The sequence below is a fragment of the Nomascus leucogenys genome, chromosome 15, assembly GCF_006542625.1.
Source record: "Nomascus leucogenys isolate Asia chromosome 15, Asia_NLE_v1, whole genome shotgun sequence".
NCBI lineage: Eukaryota > Metazoa > Chordata > Mammalia > Primates > Hylobatidae > Nomascus > Nomascus leucogenys.
Window position 1 is genome coordinate 35,509,822 of NC_044395.1, and position 20,025 is coordinate 35,529,846.

A 20,025-nucleotide genomic window follows, 5' to 3' on the forward strand; every position below is an offset into this window, starting at 1 on the left:
TGCTTCCTATTCTACCAATACGCTTTTCAATTAGTTGGAAGGAGCAACAACAAAAATGACATAAGAGTGCACTTTGCTCTGCCAAACCTAATTCCGCAGGTTCTCTGTGCAGTTAAATACACTCTACATCCTCAACTTGAAACCTGAATTTATTAATAGATTGACAAAGAGCCTCTTCTAAAAAATTAATTAGACTTCTGTTGAATTACATGAATTTAATACAATTTGGTTGGTAATTGATGGAATGCACCAGTTCACAGGTGTCCAAGACATTTACTCTATTCTATTTCCATCTGCTGATGTGTCTAGCATAAATTCAAATTGCATATCCATCATGCATCTGGAAGTGAGCATTAGATCTGAAACCCTCTTACATACAGCTGCTGTGCTGTGTTCAGTGGTTCCGTTGTCTTTCTTTGAATGTCACAAGCATCATAAACAACTTGTTTCTAACATTACTACATTCAATTAAGGTGCTTAGATTTAATTTATCTCTAGTAGTCACAGATATCTCAGAAGTAAAAAAATATATAGAGTTTGATTTGTTAACGTGCATCCATGATTATGAGTTAAGAACAAAATGCTTTATGTATAGGAAATAACAGCTTCCAAGATGTTTATGTTTACAGACAGAATACAGATTATTATCATTATTTTGTGTATGTAACCTATTCTTAAATCATTCTTATTGTAACAAATAGAACTTTGATGGCAAAATTTGGCTTACAATCTGTCTAATGTTAGAATATAGCAATGGATTAATTTATATGGAACTCAATTTTTTCCCATGATTTGAGGTTTCACTGTTAGATACTTCCCCTTTCCTTCTTTATACTTTCTCTTTAATTTTTTTTTTAATGTGGTTGCTTTTCTTCACCAGATTAATTTAGAGATACCTGGTACAGTTAGGGCCTGCAATCAAAATGACAGACTGGCATGATTTAATGAAACGAATAAAAGACACTTGGAAAGTAACATTTTCTGCAATGAGCTGCCAGAATTTGAGTGTGGCTAGTAGAAAGTAAAATCAAATATCGTGGTAAAACTTTAGATGCCTACACCTTCCAAAAGAACTGCTCTCACATCCACATTTAGTAACTTCTCTTCTTTAATGCTAATTTTCAAGCTTGAAGGTACTGAAAGCATAGAGTAGGATGAGGAAACTCCTCTCCTATTTTGAATCAATTAACCTGGATTAACCTAACAAGTTAAAGGATAAACATGTGACAGCCTTGAAATTGGGTACACTATTGTCAACATTTTATAAACAAGCAGAAAATAAAGATAATCATTCTATATTCAAAGTGTATTGACCTTCTTGGTTGATTATTTTAAAAGTACATCAGAAGTATTGTAGTTGAGTAGCACACAATGGATTTAATTCAAGATAGTCTACTGGTGCCACTTAGTCGTAAATAATAAATGTCTAATGATGTATTTCAAAGTATTTTAGAGTACTCATTTTAAAGGATTATTATTACACAATGCCCAGTTTTACTCAAAATAAGTGTAATTACTCTTTAGTAATTTCTGTTGGTTATGTAAATATGTTAGAAGGCAGAGCTGCTGTGCAAACTGCATAAAAGCCGTCTGCCTTCAGACGATACCCGTTCCCCGGTGGGGATGACTCTGCCTCTCTCCACCCGTGACTTCCTGCTTATTTAACTTTAAGCATTGTCTTAAAACTCAAGCACATACAAAAAGCACAAAAGCCATCCACTAGCACATTATATGTCGGTTGAGAAAGATATCATGGAACAGGAGGCTATATCTGAGTATTGTTTTTCTTATTGTTTTCAGCAATTTTATACCACATTCATTTACTTGCCATCCTCATATCAAACTAAAAAATTAGTAAGAACAAATATTTTACTGGGTTTCACTTTTAATAATATTTGTAGAATATTTATAGGGCATTTATGTTACTGACACAATCAAGATGTTTTCAATTCAAAGACAAATCACTTAATTTGAGAAAATAACATATTAAGCTTTAGCATATTCAGCAGTTGTATTAGGAGCACCATTAAGGATATGCATGAATCTTATGTTTTTTTTTCATCATTTCTTTCAATTTTATAGGCAGTTTAATAAAGATGAACTGTACCTGCTTTCTGAAAACAGGGTCCAAAGTATGCTCTTGACAAAGGAACTGCTTTCTGTAAAGTAATCCTTTTGCAGTAGTCATGCAAAAATGATGCTTAGTAGATGTTGAATGGCATTAAATGGCAATCCTTTAAAGACACCTGTTAAGAAATAATATATACTATTGTGATTACAAATGATCCTTTTTTCAACTTTGCTTGACCAAAACCCATGCATCTTATTAAATATTTTATATCAATGTTCTATTTAGTTATACATACAATCACTATGCTTTTTACCCATATAAACAAATATAGCTTCTAATTAGATGTATTTATGTAGTTGCTTTTTCGGATGTATTTTTTTCCTTTATAATTTATATTTATAACTCTAAGCTTACTTGGGCTACAGTAGCTTAAAATATTTAACACACTAACTTATACGTGCATTCCCAGCTCTTCTTATTTTTATAAGATAATAATATGAAAATTATATGCTATTCCTGGCATATGTAATGTTAAATTTATTATTTATTTTATTTAAGAATTTATGGCTGGGTGTGGCGGCTCACACCTGTAATCCCAGCACTTTGGGAGGCCGAGGCGGGCAGATCACGAAGTCAGGAGATCGAGACCATCCTGGCTAACACGGTGAAACCCCATCTCTACTAAAAATACAAAAAAGTAGCCAGGCGTGGTGGCGGGCGCCTGTAGTCCCAGCTACTCAGGAGGCTGAGGCAGGAGAATGGCGTGAAGCCGGGAGGCGGAGCTTGCAGTGAACCATGAGTTGTGTTAGGAGCTCCATTAACGATATGCATGAATGGGGCCACCTCTGTTCTCTTTATTTCTAATGAAGTTCATTGTTTAATGAAGTTCTCTATACACTGAAATTTATATTTCTATTAAATTTCATCTTTGATAGATTTATTGATGTATTAGCATTGAAAACATAGCATAGCTACCCATACGTATATTTCCAATAAGAATCTAATAACATATTTCTTATTGTTTTCATCAATTTTACACTATCTTCATGTACTTGCCATCCTCATATCTAACCAAAAATTTAGTGAGGACAAATATTTTACTGTTTTTCTCTTTAATAATATTTCCAGAATATTTATAGAGCATTTATGTTTATTGACATAATCAAGGTAAGGAATATAAGTTTTAGAACTTTAGATTGATAACTTCAGAGTGATTGAAGGCCATCAACTAAGATTCCATGTTAAAATACTACCAAGAGTCCAGGGAAACCTAAGGTACATATTTCATGATCAGATTGAGAAAAAGTATTTCAATTGCTTGTAGTTGTCACTACCAAAGGGTATTGACCTTTATGACTTCTATTTATATTATTTGGAACTTCAGGAAATTGACATTTTTCTTAAACAAAAGTAGTGAAATATCAGCAATTTTAAATATGTCGACCTAAGATTTCCTTTAATCTCAGCTTGCATTTCTGATATCAAGTCTAAATTATAGATATTATTGTAGTATACAAATTGTGAACAGAAGGAACTATAGATTCCTTTTTGTCTTCCTTGCTTTCTCCCTCTGTCTCTTCCTCCCTCCCTCTTTTCCTTGCTTTTGTCCCTCTTCCTTTTTTCTTCTCCCTTCATTCTTTTCTTAATATTGTAACAATTTTGCATTTCTGCTTTATGCCTTTGTGCACAAAATTAAAAACTAAAAAAGGCAGGCATTTTGTTGAGGTTTACAAACTTAGGCGGAATGATAGTTACTTAAGCAAACAGCACATCTTTATTTTAGGATTTGACAAGTTATGTTTTTTTCATCTTGGATTGTCATTAAGATGAATGTTTTTGGAAGTCAGAATTTCATCTTCTTTTTACTGTCATAACTTCTTAGCAATTATACAGTGCATCATTTTTCCCTACTATATGGAAATATTGAGAACATTAAATGAGATAATACACATAAAAAGCTTACCAAAATGTCTAGCACATATTGAGTGAATAAGAATTATCACTAATTATTTTCACATTTCATTATGAACTAATATAGCAAAAGAAAAAAATTATAATGAACTCTATTGTTGTGGTGATGGTTGTCATTTTGCAATTCCTTCCTCAAGTTCACTTCTTAGAAGCAAAGCTTTTCCATTTTGTCTCTGAAATAAACTCACGCTTGTCTTTAAGACAGTATGTTGTGATGACGAGACTACTTCATTTGCAGTCAGAGTCAGATTTCTTTAGGTTTCTACCATATACTTATGCTTAGATCTTAAACACTTATTTACCATTTCTGGGGGTAATGATGTCAGATCTTACGTCTGCTCAAGGAATTACAATAAAAGTCTTAAGAAATAATAGATGAGAAAATTATTCCTAAACTGAAAGTTTTACATATGCTAGTTGTTATTCCTCAAGTTACACTTTATGAAAAAGAATGACCTTTGCCAACCTATATTTTTCTCTCCATTTCTTTGAAAACTAGATCAAATCTAAATAAGTAATCGTAGGTGACTTACTGTAAAAGAAGGTAAGTTGTCTTATTATTTCACAACCTTGCTTCACACACCATAGGTCAACATACATTTATCTTGTATAGTTTTGCTGTGATTTTTTAATCTAACATGAATTTTACTTTATAGATGGAAAAATAGCCTAAAATTGTAAAAGCCATGTAATCACCTGATATTCTTATTTTCTTTTTTACAATCAAAACTCCCTCTATTTCAAATCATCACCAATGTCTGTACCTTCTTTTTAGAGTTTATCTCATTTCTCTCTTTTATTAGGCTGGGATACAAAAATTTGTCCCTTATTCTAGAGTGGCTGTCTTGAATAGACTCTGCCTGTAATTTTCTATTCTTAATGTATTATTGACCAGAAAAACAAATATTTAAACTTAACATGAAATAAAACCTTGTAATTAAACCTTAAATTGATAATTAATTTTTATCAACAACATAGTAACTTCAAGACAGTATTCAGCACTGTTCCCTATGCTTCAGATGACCACTTCCCACCCTTGTCCACCTGAAGAGCTTCTATTCATGTTAAAATCCTGGTTTAGATATGAGATTTTTAAAAAAGTTTTCCTGATAATGTTTTGTGTTCTTTCTACTTCTGAAACTTGCTACAAATTACCTTATTAAATGTATTGCCCAACACTAAGTGATACATCATTGGTGTTCTTATAAGAAGAGGAAATTTGGGTACACAAGGAGACACCAGAAACATGTGCAAGCAGCATGGTGATCAAGCGAAGACAGGAGTAAGGCCGCTGTCTGCAAGCTGGGGGAGAGGCCTCACACGAGACCAAGCATGGCGCAACCTTCATATTGAACTTCTAGCCTCCAGAATTATGAGAAAATTTTCTGTCATTTTAGTCAACCAGTCTGTGGTATTCTGTTTTATGGAAGCCCTAGAAAACTAATACAACTGGGGACAAGGAGATCTGGGGAATAGACATATAAGTTTATAGACACTCTACAATTTACTAAGGAAGAGGCACTAAACAAAGCAGTGCACAGAATGGCTTGGCAAACTAAAACCAGTCTCTTTCATCAGCCACTGTAGTATGAGCACATTGCAGTATAAGCACACTGACACATTAACAATGTGGCCATGTTGGCAGAGATGGAGGTTATGCATGGTGCCAAAAACATGAATCCTCATTCAACAAAAGCTGATCTACATACTACCTCTAGAGAAATCTCAACCTTCCAGCAACTGAGCGCTACACTGAGATCACCCACTACCCTTCACCAATATGATATTATTGATTCTACTCAATCAAGGTGGAAGGAATACCTTTTGAGTAGAATCAAAGCATATCTTAGGTGTGGGTTTCCCTTCCTTGCCCGCATCTCTTCAGCTAGCAGCGCTCTCCGATAAGTAACCAAGTCTTTGATCCACTGACACAGAACTTGGATAACATTACATAGAACTGATGGCCATACTTAACATCAAAGGAGGTACATCAGTGGACATATGATCACAGGATACACTGGTTTAATTACATGCCACATTACTCAGAAGCCTAATGAACGGGATTATTTTTAACAGTATTTAAATACATTAAAATGTTAAAAACAGTATTGAATACATTTAAGTCCTCTCTATCTGAATATATATATACATATATATATACACATGTATATATACATATATATACACATATATATACATATATATACATATATACACATATATACATATATACATATATATACACATATATACACATATATACATATATACATATATATACATGTATACATATATACACATATATATACATATATACACATATATACATATATACATATATATACACATATATACACATATATATACATATATACATATATATACATATATACATATATACACATATATATACATATATATACATATATATACATATATATACATATATATATATACATATATATACATATATATACATATATATATCATCTCCTTTCTGTATTAGTCAGTGTTCTCCAGAGAAACAGAACCAGTAGGATGTATGTGTGTGTATGTCTGTCCGTGTGCTGTGTGTGCGTATGTGTGTATGCAACTGGAATTAGTTTATGTGATTATGGGAGCTGACAAGTCCCAAGATGTGCAGTTGGCAAGCTGAAGGTTTAGGAGAGCCAAAAACGTAGTTCCAGTCCAAAGGCTGGCAGCATCAAAACACAGCAAAAGCTGATGTTTCAAAGTCTGAAGGAAGAAAAAAAAAAAAAAACAAGCAATGTCCCAGATCAAAAGCTGGCAGGCAGAAGACATTCCCTCTTACTCACAGGTGGGTCACCCTTCTGTTCTATTCAGGACTTGAACTGATTGGATGGGGCCCACTCTCACTAGGGAGAGCCATCTACTTTACATGGTTAACTGACTGAAATTTTCACCTCATCAAGAAACACTCTCACAGACACACCCAAAATAATGTTTGGCCCAATGTCTGGGGAGCCCATGGCCCAGGCAAGTTGACACATAAAATTAGCCATCACACTGTCTTAACCTTACATCACCCTTCAACATTTGCCCTATTTTATTCTTAAACAGTACAACTATACGGAATAAAAAAAGATATCCGTACTTACTCCCCTCCTTTTCATACATCATACTTTTTCCTTTCCCATTGTTATGTACCTTTCATTCTCAATATTTCACTTTTCTTTTTCTGTGCCATAGAAGGTTCTTAAGTGTTGAATTCCTCAATGTTTGATTCTGGCTTTCTTTAATTCCTAAACACTTCCTAGGCAATCCATGGATTCAATATACCACCTATAGACAAAAAACTTCCAAATTTATATCTCTTTTTTCCCTTGGATTCCTCAAAGTCACAACAAAATTACATGGTAAAGCGAAACTAGGAACTATGCCTGCTTCCTTTCATTGCCCCTTCCAACCGCAGTGGTAACAATAATCATCTCGTCTTCCGGTGTTCTCAATCCCAGTCAATACTTTCATCATCTTCCTAGCTGTATAAACCATAAATCCTAAAGCCATTTATTTATTTATTTATTTGAGAAGGAGTCTTGCTCTGTTGCCCAGGCTAGAGTGCAGTGGTGTAATCTCAGCTCACTGCAAACTCTGCCTCTGGGTTCAAGCGATTCTCCCACCTCAGCCCCAACACGGGTAGCTGGGACTACAGGTGTCTGCCACCACGGCTGGCTAATTTTTGTATTTTTAGTAGAGATGGTGTTTCACTATGTTGGCCAGGCTCGTCTCGAACTCCTGACCTCAAGTGATCCACCAGCCTCTGCCTCCCATAATGCTGGGATTACAGGCATGCTAAAGCCGTTTCTGACATCTCATTCTTCCTCACCCATGAATTTATTTATCGAATCATATTTATTTGACCTCTGTATATATCTCAGGTCTGTTTCTTCTCCATTTCCACTCCCATTCTTGTTTGAATGGGCATCTTTTCTGCATTCACCATTGAGTTGGTCTCCCTGCATTTCACTGTCGTCCTACTTGAAAGTTTTCTTCATGATGAAGCCAGAATGATGGTTCAAACCGCAAATCAAATAAATGTCTAGATATGTTTTTTAAATTTATGTAAATTTTAAAAATTTATATACTGTACTTTGTACTTTGTATACATGAAACTAATTGACTTCAATAATGTATATAATTTTTATTGAGTCTCCATTATGTGATATACACAACACCAGTTACTGGAAATTCAGAAGTGAAAAACATAAGGTCTCTGAGCATAAACATTATGGTCCAGTGGGAGAATGAGACTGGTGAATAGCCAACTCCAATTCCAATGTTGTGTGGTAAGTGCTATAACAGGGGTCAGCTTGGGTGCTATAGAATCACAGGAAGGGCATCCAGCCCATTACTGAGCATTCAGAGAAGGCTTTTGTGGGGAGGTGACTTCCACCTGAAGAAAAATATGAACTGAATCAAACACCAATGGGCGGCTATCATTGTGGCTGGGGAGATCAGTTGAGTCATGTGGTTGGCGATATCATTTGACACATTAAGGACGTTTTCTAGGTTATTGTGAGAGTTAAAAATAATCCATGAAGTAAATACCAATGATAACAGTAGACTCCATACTTACACATACATTAAGTATCAGTTTACAAAATCCTTCTGAATATATTAACCCATTTAAGCTTCAACCCAGTGCTACTGATGTCAAGATAGTTTTTTGTTTTGTTTTGCTTTTTCCCCCACAGAGCCTATAGCATAAAAAGCTTACAGAGTGAGTGAATGTTAGAATCTGGAATAGCACAGTCCAATTCACCTTTTCTATAAACAGGATATAAAATTCTGTCATCTCTAAACGGACTTAATTGATTTAATGTGTACAAGACTGCAGATTTTCAATTAATACCAAATCTTCATATTTGCCTTTTCAAGGATATTTAAAACCTTAACTTTTAATTTAAGTGTTGATTGTCTTGTAGTGAACCATTCACGATATGGAGTCAATGTTTAATGATACCAGGTGGATCATCGTAATTCCAGATTAACAACATCCCACTGACACAATTTCTTCCCCACCCTGCTGCCACCTGTCTGGTACCAAACCCGCTCAGCTGTGGAAACTGACAGCTGGTTCTTCAGGGGGGAGTAGTGGGAGCAGGAGTCAGGTGAAAATGGCTCATTAGCAATGAAATGAAAAAAATATGCAGACTTCCCTGTAGACGTTTTGGATGATGCTCCTCTCTGCCATTGCCGATTGGAGAGTTAATTGCAAAAAAAAATCAATTATCAAAAGTTTTTGAAATTATTATGATGTGATGCCATCACATTAAATAAATTTATCTTTATTTCTTCAGCTGAAGTTTTTATTTTGACATGAATCATAGCATTAGTGCTGAAAGAAAAATATTCTGACATTTTTGCTTTCTGAGCATGTCCAGGGATGTTGTTCTAGAAAGAACCCCAGGATTGGGAGTTGGCATACTGAATTCTAATCATTAATTAGCTGCATAAAATCACATGCTTTCCTTAACTTCTCTGGACTTCAGATTATACATGAAAACAACAGAATTAAATGGCCACAATGATTGAATTGTGCTTAATTACAGACTTTCTTCTGTCCTTTTGGCTTTATTTACTTAAAGTTATCAATAGAACACTTATTTCTCTCAATAAGAATACTTATAATGTACATGTAAGAAGACATTTCTCTTACATTTATGGGTTTTTATGCTGTTTAAAAATCTTTTCATTGTGTATATGAAACGTTTGAAATGTCATTAAAGACAAGGTTTTATACTTGGATTTTGAGAGTTTTCAGTCTAGGACCACATCACCCAGAATCTGCCCAAATTTATCTGAAATATGGAGGTGACAGAAAAGTGCATGTGGAGACAACCCAGTTGTTATAAAATTAAAAATACAAACTCTTTTGTAAAAAGCTCATCTGCTATAAAATATTAGCAATTGAACTATTTATAGAAGTTTTCTTTTTTTTTTTACAGTAAGTTAATTATTGTAGAAGGGCTCTTAAATATCCTTTAAATTTTAGAAAATTAATTATATTTTGCTAAAAATTTTTCCCATTTTTAAGATCAAAGCAGAAGCAACGCTAAAATCATAAAGAAGATTAAATGTATGAAACAAGTTATCAGTGTACAGTGGCTCCTTGATATTTAAGCAGTGTTATATTCTTTTCAGGACCTTGATTCTCTAGAGTTTGTCAAAATGTTAGTGATATGCTTATGTGCCAAGAATCACCTTGAAACCAACAAGACAGACTGGAAAAGTTCCCAAAATGAGCTTTATCAAAAACCACATCTCACCCTTTATCATCTAATTCGTTTCTCACATATGTGCACTTGTCTTCTGACCTTTCTCATTTCCTGATAGCTTGAAGCTCTGCCATTAGCAGCAAGCACTAGAAGTCATATTGCTACATCTGTCACTATTATTTAAGAATACCATCCAACTTTAAGATAAGTAGAAATTTTCTCCTATAGTCCTTTTTGGCTTCCTCAGTATAGGGTCAAAAGAGCTGCCTGCAGCAAACAATTGAGCACAGAATTGGTTGTTGAAATACTTCATTTCATAAAACCATGAACCCCCAGCCCAACTTTGTTACCGCCATTTGTCACGCATTTACCACATATGTATTCTGTCTTGAAAAACTCATCTCCCCTAAGCCCAATATCATGGAATACAACTGCTTTTCAGACACCAACACAAAAATCTTCGCTAAGGACATAGCCGACTGAAGTCAGTTTTAACAGACTTTATTCTCTTAGGGTGCTGAGAATCTGAGAGCAACTAAAGCTGAAAAAGGTCTTCCTTGCCTTTCTACTACCGGCACCGCAGCTGTTAGCACTTCTGGTGTCGAGGTACAAATGTCAGGAAGGTACTGTCAGTAGAGTAACACCCATGAAAAACAGCCTGGCAGCCTGGCTGGCAGCCAGAGCCCGCAATTATTTCGTTATACACGGCTCGGAGCTGGACTTGTTATCACTGTTTCCTCCAATTGCTCTTAATTAAAGCAGAGAGATTTGCTTCACTTCAATGAAATGAAAGGGTCTTTTTCTTTTTTTTTTTTTTTGACTCAGTTCAAAAGAGTAATTTCAAAAGTGAAGACTAACTGAAGTGCTTAGAACATAATGGTTCAGCTTTCTGTAATACATTAGCATGTGTGCCCTGGGAGAAAATGGCTTGAATTAAAATACACCTGAAAACTTATTAAAACATATGAGAGATATACAACACCTAAATGTTTATTTTCATCACTCTGTGAGTCCTAGCGATAATTACCTAGATATACTGTAGAAAAAAAATTGTCATTGAAATGATTTCTCAGATTTTAAGAAATTCTAGAATTTATTACAAAAATGTATAGGCAATTTTATTATACTCATTTCCCTCTAAAAATCTGTGATTTGATATTGGTACAATGCTATCACAACTAAGGAGTAGGAAGAAGACGCCTTTTTCAAGGGATGGGACTCGAGGGATTTGAATGTTGACAAACTTCCTGGCATCGTCAATTGCCTTATGATTTGTAGTTATCAGATTTCATCTTGGATATGATAATTTACTAACCATTTTATCAGAATCTACAGGATGATGATAAATGATGATGCTCTTGGCCTTGGAGCAAATCTAGTGGACATTCTTTCCAGGGACATCTGCTACCTGCGTTCATAATCAGAAAACAGGAATGGTTCCTCTAGAAATAAAAAAGTATGCCACGCTTATCGTCCAAATTAAAGAACAACTATCAGGGGCTTTACTTCCCATGGCCACTTTCCATATTTACATACACATATTCCCATGAGGCACACAAATCCATTTACTTCGCTGTAATTTGCGTCATTCTATCGACTCTGTAATTTGTGTCATTCTATTGTCTCTTCTTTCTATCATTCAACTCTTGCTGAGGTTACCAGGGGCTTTCCAATTAAAAGAAATACTCCATGAAAAGAATCACCGGTTTGCAATATATATTCAATCCCTGTGCAATCCCTGTCACCTTCTAATTTTCAATATCCATGACCCATTCCAGGATTTACATTCTAAAACTTTGTCTATTCAATATATCCATATAGACTTTCTATATGCTTTCATACCATCCCGTAATTTTTACCTTTTTAATAGTATCTATTTTTTCCTATGCATTCTTGGCTAAAGTGAAATAAAACAACACAAAATACAAAGTCATGTTCCTTGTCAATTACTTATTTTTTATCCCAACTATTTCCATCTAATAATTGACTATGTTCTATTGATGACTCAGAAGTACGTGCCAAATCTAGAATTTTCTTTTCCATCTCCAATATTAAAGTTCAACCTGGTGCTTTCCTCACTCTAGCAATGGCTGAAGTCTGCTAACAGTTTTTCCTCTTCCTCTTTCTCTAATTCCATCTTGCCCTTTAAACTACAACACGTTTATGGTTTCCTTACCAACAAGCCTACAGTGGCACACTTAGGAACAGAAGCATTTGTAGTCTTCCCTTTGCCCACAAAATATGTTCAGAATGTTTAGCCTGAGGTCATTCGTAATAAATTTTTCTTCTAAATCATTATCTGATAGTTCAGTGAACTGCTTATGCTCAGTGAACTATTTATGCTCAGTGAACTACTAACCAGACCAAATGCTTTTATTCTTCCATGACTACTAGAGTGTATTCATCACTCTGCCTAGAATAAATATCAATGTCTTCTCTACCCTTAATTATGTTGCTACTCAAAGTATGGTCTGCAGAACAGCAACATCAGCATTACCTAGGAGCTTGTTAGTTAAAAACACAGAATCTCAACACCCCGCCGCCCTGCCCACAAACCTACTGAACAAGAATCTGCAATTTTTACAATATCCCACTGTTTATTATATACAACAAATATTCTCTTCTCTGAAGCTACTTTCTTCTTTATTTTCCCACTATATCTTTTCCACATCCTACTATAGCATCCATCTTAAAGTGTTATGGATATTTTAATTACACATGTGCACCTCCTCCCCATCCTCCTCTTCTTTCTCCTCCCCTCTCTTCCTTTCCTTATTCACCTCTCCCTTTCTCCTTTCCCTACCCTATTCTCTCACTGTTACTTAATAACAGTAGTAGGGATAGGAGTTTTTGTATTAACCCATTCCTCTGGCTGTGTGACAATCAACTGCTTGCATTTTTCCTTTCAATCCGGTGGTTTCACCTCCTCCAGAGAAAGATGCATTTTCTCTTTCCTTTGTCTAGAGTAAAATCTCTCTTTATTTAATGATGAAAATAAAACTAGCCTTTACATAGTCACTACTGAACAAGTGAAAGTAGTTATTTGGAATGAGATGCTCTATGTCCAACTGTACATGGCACAGCATATGCACATCCATAAAATGAATGAAACAGCACTTCAGAATGCTTCATGTAGTAGACTAGTAGAACATACTTTTTCTATCAAACCGCATCTGTATAGTTGTGAGATACGGATAGCTAAAATATTTCAGTTCCTTAAAATATTTTATAACACACGAGTATACACATCCTACTCCGGCTAGCAATGAATTAATTATTGTTCAGCAAATTTACATGGCATAATTTCTTATATATTATGTTATGCCACCCAGAAGCTATATATACCCTCAAAACTGTCATTATTATATTAATTAATATTTGTTGACTATTGGGATATTGAAATTTGTTTATACACGTCTAAACACCTTCACATGTCACATTTTACCAACCCCCTTTGGGCTAATCTGAGTTTAAATCTCAGGTTTGAACTTTCTGACTTACGTCCCAGATACCTTAGAGGCAGCTAGTCTTCACCATTCTCCTTCATTTGTAGCCTAGGATATGCTCATCCTAGAATGTCTTTTATCAGTAAATTCCTTATTGGGTCAAGAAAGTCTACGATACGACTAAGGATAAAGCAATATAAACTGATGGCAAAGTTTTTGCAAGCACAATATATACTATTGCAGCAGCAAATCATTAGAAGAAATATTTGCTGTTCAATTGTTTTGATTATTATAGACACAGTTTAAGTGGAGTTTGTTAAATAGAATTTTAATCATGAAATAAAACATTACTAAATATTAATTTTATGTGAATTAATCCTTCTTGTAAAGGAGACAAAATATTCCTTGAAACATACACTTTGGATAAAGAAGGATATTTTATTTTGTATACAGAGCATCTTTCCCGTGGTAAATTAAATTCACTGGAGCAGATAGGATCCCCATAAACCATAAATAAATAATTTTGTCCTCTCTTTCCCTATGTGAGAATTTCCCTGCTGTTTCAATGTTAGTATGTTCTTAGCAAATTTTCAGCTGTCTGTAAAAAAAGTCTTAAGTCTAGAATAAATTAGCGGATGGACATTTGTTCTTAAAATTAAAAATTCAAATAAAAATGTATTAATAGCACTACCTTTATAAGCAAAAGAAGTGAAAATCTGTGTGAAAGCACAAATGATTCAAGCTGAAAATGGGTCACAATGATTTACATATTTCAAGATAATTAGTTTTTACTCCTGAATCATGACGTACATCTGTGAAATTATTTTACTGGTGTAATCTTACATCATAACTGTTAAAGCCTATTTGATTTCTATTCATCGAATATATTATCCTAGAGAAAATAGCAGTGATAGAAAAAAAAACTTCAAATCTTGGATTGTGTTAGATGTCACCTGAGAGGAAGGCTAATCTGTCTATATACGATTGAGTGAAGTGTAATTCCAGGTAGCTCTGGGTTTTCTACTTTTATCTCTTACTTATTAGCTCGTTCTACTAAAACTGCTATTTTTCTCCAGCCTATGAATAGAATGAGTACCTTCATTAAAATCTTGTCTCCTTCACTTTTTAATAGAAGACCAGCAATTACATCCTTAGGCTTCCAACTGTTTAGGCCATTTATTTGCTGAGGCACCTGGGAAAAAAAAAATCACTTAATTTCTCTTAAATCCTTTTTTCTTCTCATTTATCATGTAGGATTTTTTGGAATATAATAACAATGGCTAATATTTATTGAATACTTACTAAAATGTTGCAGAATGTTCTAAGCATTTAACATACACTATCTGAATTGTCTTATAGCAATCCTATGCAGAACAGAGATATAGAAAGGCTACATAATTTGTCAATACCATACAATTTGACATAGAGAGACTGAATAGAACCAATTTTCTTAACTGTCTGACTATATTATAATGCATTCTGCTGAATGAAAAGGAAGGATATTATAGCAGAAACTATTAACTACCATTCGGAGAAAAAATTGTATTTCTTGCAGGTCATGCATCGTGTGAAACACTATTATTGAATATTTACAACAATCCCATAAAGAAGTCAGCATTTTTTTTAACATATAAAGAATCGAAAGCTCATACAGGATATATAATTTGCCTCTATTCAAAAGGCAAGTAAGTGACAAGATAATTTTTTAGAGGAACATATGTTGTCTTTAACTCGGGTGTTTTATATTGTATGTTTTTTTTGTTTTTGTTTTTGTTTTTTTGAGACGGAGTCTCGCTCTGTCACCCAGGCTGGAGTGCAGTGGCGCGATCTCGGCTCACTGCAAGCTCCGCCTCCCGGGTTCACGCCATTCTCCTGCCTCAGCCTCTCCGAGTAGCTGGGACTACAGGCGCCCGCCACCAGGCCCGGCTAATTTTTTGTATTTTTAGTAGAGACGGGGTTTCACCGTGGTCTCGATCTCCTGACCTCGTGATCCGCCCGCCTCAGCCTCCCAAAGTGCTGGGATTACAAGCGTGAGCCACCGCACCCGGCCTATATTGTATGTTTTTCCCTCTCAAACACTGCTACTCCACTGCAATATTTGAGGAGGCAAATGATACGGATAAAATTGTTTATGTATTATTTAATTTATTTTTTGTTTTGCTTTGTTTTGTTGTTGGATTGATGCAAAATATATATTCATGTTTTATCAGAACACATTTTCTGTACTACATTTCTGATATTTCATATCACGTGATGCAACCCAGTCACAATCAAAGAATGAATTTGTGGCCACTTGAAATTTATCTCCTGGCTAAACAGCAGTAGCAGTCAACAAAACAACCAACCAAGGTGATTTCTTCAGAGGTAGTAGCTTAGGAGGTATAAAAGTCTGCAAAGAATTTGGCAAGTTATACCTGTAGATAGTAAACAGGCCTAAAAGTAATTTTTAGAGAAAGAGAAACAACTAAAAGAAAATATTTCTTAATCATCCTCTGGGGCTTTGAGGACAAAGAGCTATAGGTGCTAGAATATTATATACACAATTAATAATATGGTCAGTTTTAATACTACAACAAACTAGCATAAAATAAAAGATAATTTTCTTAAAGTACTAACACTATTGATTTAAAGAGTTCGACTTTTTAAAAAGGATTATTTCAAGAACCACTTGAAAATAAATTTGACATTAAGTATTATTTATACCTTTGGCAAAGATCAAAGTAAGAGCATTTGGTTTAATAACACTGGAGCACTCTTTGACTCTAGGGACAAATTTTAGAAGAGCATTGTGATGAGGTTTCAGAACCCCTTCCCTAGTGAAAGAACCACAACTGGAGAAAAATATTAAACAAAAATGAAATCTCTGGAAATTGTCCTAAATTGTCACTCCTCAACTCATTTGATAAGGTCAACACAACTCTGAAGCCCAAATATGACAATGGTATTCTAAGAAAAATAGCGAATTACAGAACAATAACCCCTTATATATGGACATTAAAGTATTTGACAGAAATTTAGCAAATCAAATCAGATAACGTATGTAAAAATACGTCATGACCCAGTGGGAAAGAATACCAGATGGTGTTCCTACTTCAAAACTAATCAGGCTGGGTGCGGTGGCTCGTGCCTGTTATCTCAGCACTTTGAGAGGCCGAGGCGGGTGGATCACAAGGTCAGGAGATCGAGACCAGCCTGGCCAATATGGTGAAACCCAGTCTCTACTAAAAATACGAAAATTATCCGGGTGTGGTATCGCACGCCTGTAGTCCCAGCTACTCGGGAGGCTGAGGCAGGAGAATTGCTTGAACTTGGGAGGCCGAGGTTGCAGTGAGCCAAGATAGCACCACTGCATTCCAGCATGGGTGACAAAGCGAGACTCCGTCTCAAAAAAAATAATAATAAATAATCAACCTAATTCATTACAGTAAGATAATAAAGGAGGAAAAAGGTATATGCTTATCTCAATAGACACAGAAAAATATTTGCCATAATTCAACCAACAGAGTCACCAAATATGAATTGTGATATTTTCATATAAATAGGCAATTCATATTAGTATACAGTCTATTATTTCATTTATATTAATTTAAGAAACATGCCAAACCCATCATTGTTGCTATAAATCAGGAAATGGCTACATGTTTATAGTGTGTATTGAATAAAAGTATCACAAAAATACTTCTCATTTGACAGAAATATTCTATATTTTGATTGGGATAGTGGCTAATAGGTGTATATATTTTTCAAAACTCATTGAAATGTGCATATAGATGTGTTTCAGTGTAATAATGTGCCTAAAAACAAATAAAAGGGTAAAGAAGGGCAAAAAGGTAAACTGTATTATAAACATTTTACCAATGTAATAATTAAACCATAATTCACTATGTGACTATGCCAATATTTAAGAGTGTTTTATTGATAATTTATCATGCATCAAGTTTTTCAAGATTTTAAATAATACTATTATAAATGTCTTTCTGAAAACATATTTGTTTATAGTTCATAACATTTCCTTGGAGTTGGATTTCATAGAAGTTGAAAAATTTTCACTATTTGATGCATATTTCCAAATTTCTTTAAAATTACTATATTAAGTATTTTGTCATAAATTATTAATCAGCATTGTATGTGTCTTTCTGTAGATATAAATACGTGCGGATACTTATGTGTGTGTATTCACAACTTTTGAGGTAAAATTGGCATACACTAAATTGCACATATTTGAATTGTATAATTTTGCATTTAATTATACCTGTACACCATGAAACAATCATCTCAGTCAACACTGTAAAAAGTGTCCTCATATCTCTTTGGAATCTTTCCCTCCAAAGTTATCACCATATAAAGTCATATGATATAAATGAAAATTTTAGAATTTTAGCTGCTGATCTGCATTCTGCACTATGGATTCCTTTTTATTTTCCATTATTTTATACAATTGAGCTATGTTCTATAATCTCTTTTGTCTGCCTTTCATGTAGTACAATAACTTTGAGATTAATATATATTAATAGTTAATTTTTAAAAAAAATCTTAATAAAACAATTGTTTGATTAATATTATCATATAAAACAACTGATGGCTGTCATTGGACAACCACTGTAGGGAATTTTAGAGTTAAGAAGCATAAAATGAGTCTTGGGATATTATTCTGGGCTTCACTGTAGGTATTTAGATAGCAAATATGGAATAGTGGTATTGATAAGTGGAAGTTGGAGCTGCTATCAAAGAAGGAATGTGGATAAGCATCCCATCTATTTGTTGAAAATATTTCTTAGATTCTTGGACAATTTCTGGACTGCAAAAGCACAGAGAAAGACTACGGAAGTTCTCAAGGCAGCAGCTGCTGGGAGGCAGAGAGCAAGTGAAGAATCAAGAGTCTTTTGTTGTTGGGAGGGAAATCGTTTTTCTGGTTCATCCAGAATGGAAAGATTTTAGTGGATACACTGTGCTTTCCAAACTAATACAGGCCTATCTTAACAAAGCTAATAGTAGGACTCTTCGGCATCAAGGTGCCTACTAGAACAAAGTGCAACATTTTTTTTAGGGAAGGATCCATGATTCAGAATTTCCAAGTTTATAAGTATCACTTGTAATCTCCAGAATACAAAAAAAAAAAAAAAAGAAATAGCAAAAACAAAACCACCCAACACTCCAGATATTTAAAAAGAAAAAGTGACTGATATTAATAAAAAGTGATAAGATTATTAATATGCAGGGCTATAAAACCTCCTGATGTTGTAGTTAGCAGAAAATAATTTCAAAATAACTATGACTAGCATATTAAAGAAACAGAAAAACTATAGAAAATATGTAGATGATGAAGTATTTTAACAGAGAATACAATATATACAAAATCAAATGTATATTTTGTATAAGGAATAAAATACAGTATTAGGAATTAGTCATTGGATGGGCTAAAAAGCAGATTCAACATAGTCAAAGATGATATTAATAAATTTGAAGACAAGTCAATAAAAATATGCAAACTGAAGCTGGGAGGAAAAAATAAGAATGAGAGGAACAGAGAGTAAGTTAGATCATGTCACATGGGCAGACGTACTAACATAAGTGTAACAGAAATTACAGAATAATAAAAGAGATATTGACTGGGACATTATTGAAACAATGTTGGGACAATATTTACTGGACAAATCAATATTTGGAGAAATAATGGTTGAATATTTTCCTGAAAGCTTATAGTAATTCATATTTCCTTTTGGGAGAATTATTAATTTGTGTTCTTGGTATGTTTTCTCTAGGTATTTTAATATTTTCTTTTCCAGTTCTGAAAGTTCTATATTTTATGTTCAATTTTATAGTATCCCTAGCCTCAGAAGTCAATTCTAAAACTTATGTGAGTCCTTATCACATTCTAATATAAAAATTTCAGTCTCTCCATTTCTCATACAGTAGGCCCAAACTCTGCTCAATATGGTACTATATCCATGGTAAAGTTAGTCCTTCACTTCTTAGCTTTTGAAAGCACTGTACTATACCTATATTACAACAAATATAATGTTGTTTTGCTTACTGGTCTGTTTCTTCTACTCTAATGTGATCTTGCAACAGCTCTTTATTTGTTGCTTTTCTGTAAATATTTCTTGAACTGATGGAAGAATAAAGGAAATGTATCACAGAAAGCGGAGTAAGAAGTTATGATTTCCAGAAGTACTAGAAAGAAACAGGAAGCAAAAGCTGCAGAGACTGGATTGGATGTTCTCCATTATCCTGACAGTAAATTAGCTTTTCATTTGAATGTTACTTTCTTTCAGAAGAGTTTGATGCATTTTAAGTT

The 20,025-nt window shown here is 34.1% G+C and overlaps 1 protein-coding gene across 2 annotated transcripts in view; it reads right to left on the minus strand.

The window, feature by feature from the left end:
- The window catches only part of CNTN5 (contactin 5), a 1,343,728-nt gene that overhangs the window by 1,033,121 nt on the left and 290,582 nt on the right, over positions 1–20,025 (minus strand). Inside the window, exon 2 of one of the 2 annotated variants that reach the window (XM_003253028.3) lies at positions 2,108–2,246. The exons of the other annotated variant lie outside the window; for it this stretch is intronic. The gene's annotated coding sequence lies outside the window, so the exon portion shown is untranslated. The remainder of the gene's footprint in view (positions 1–2,107; positions 2,247–20,025) is intronic. 2 annotated transcript variants of the gene reach the window in all.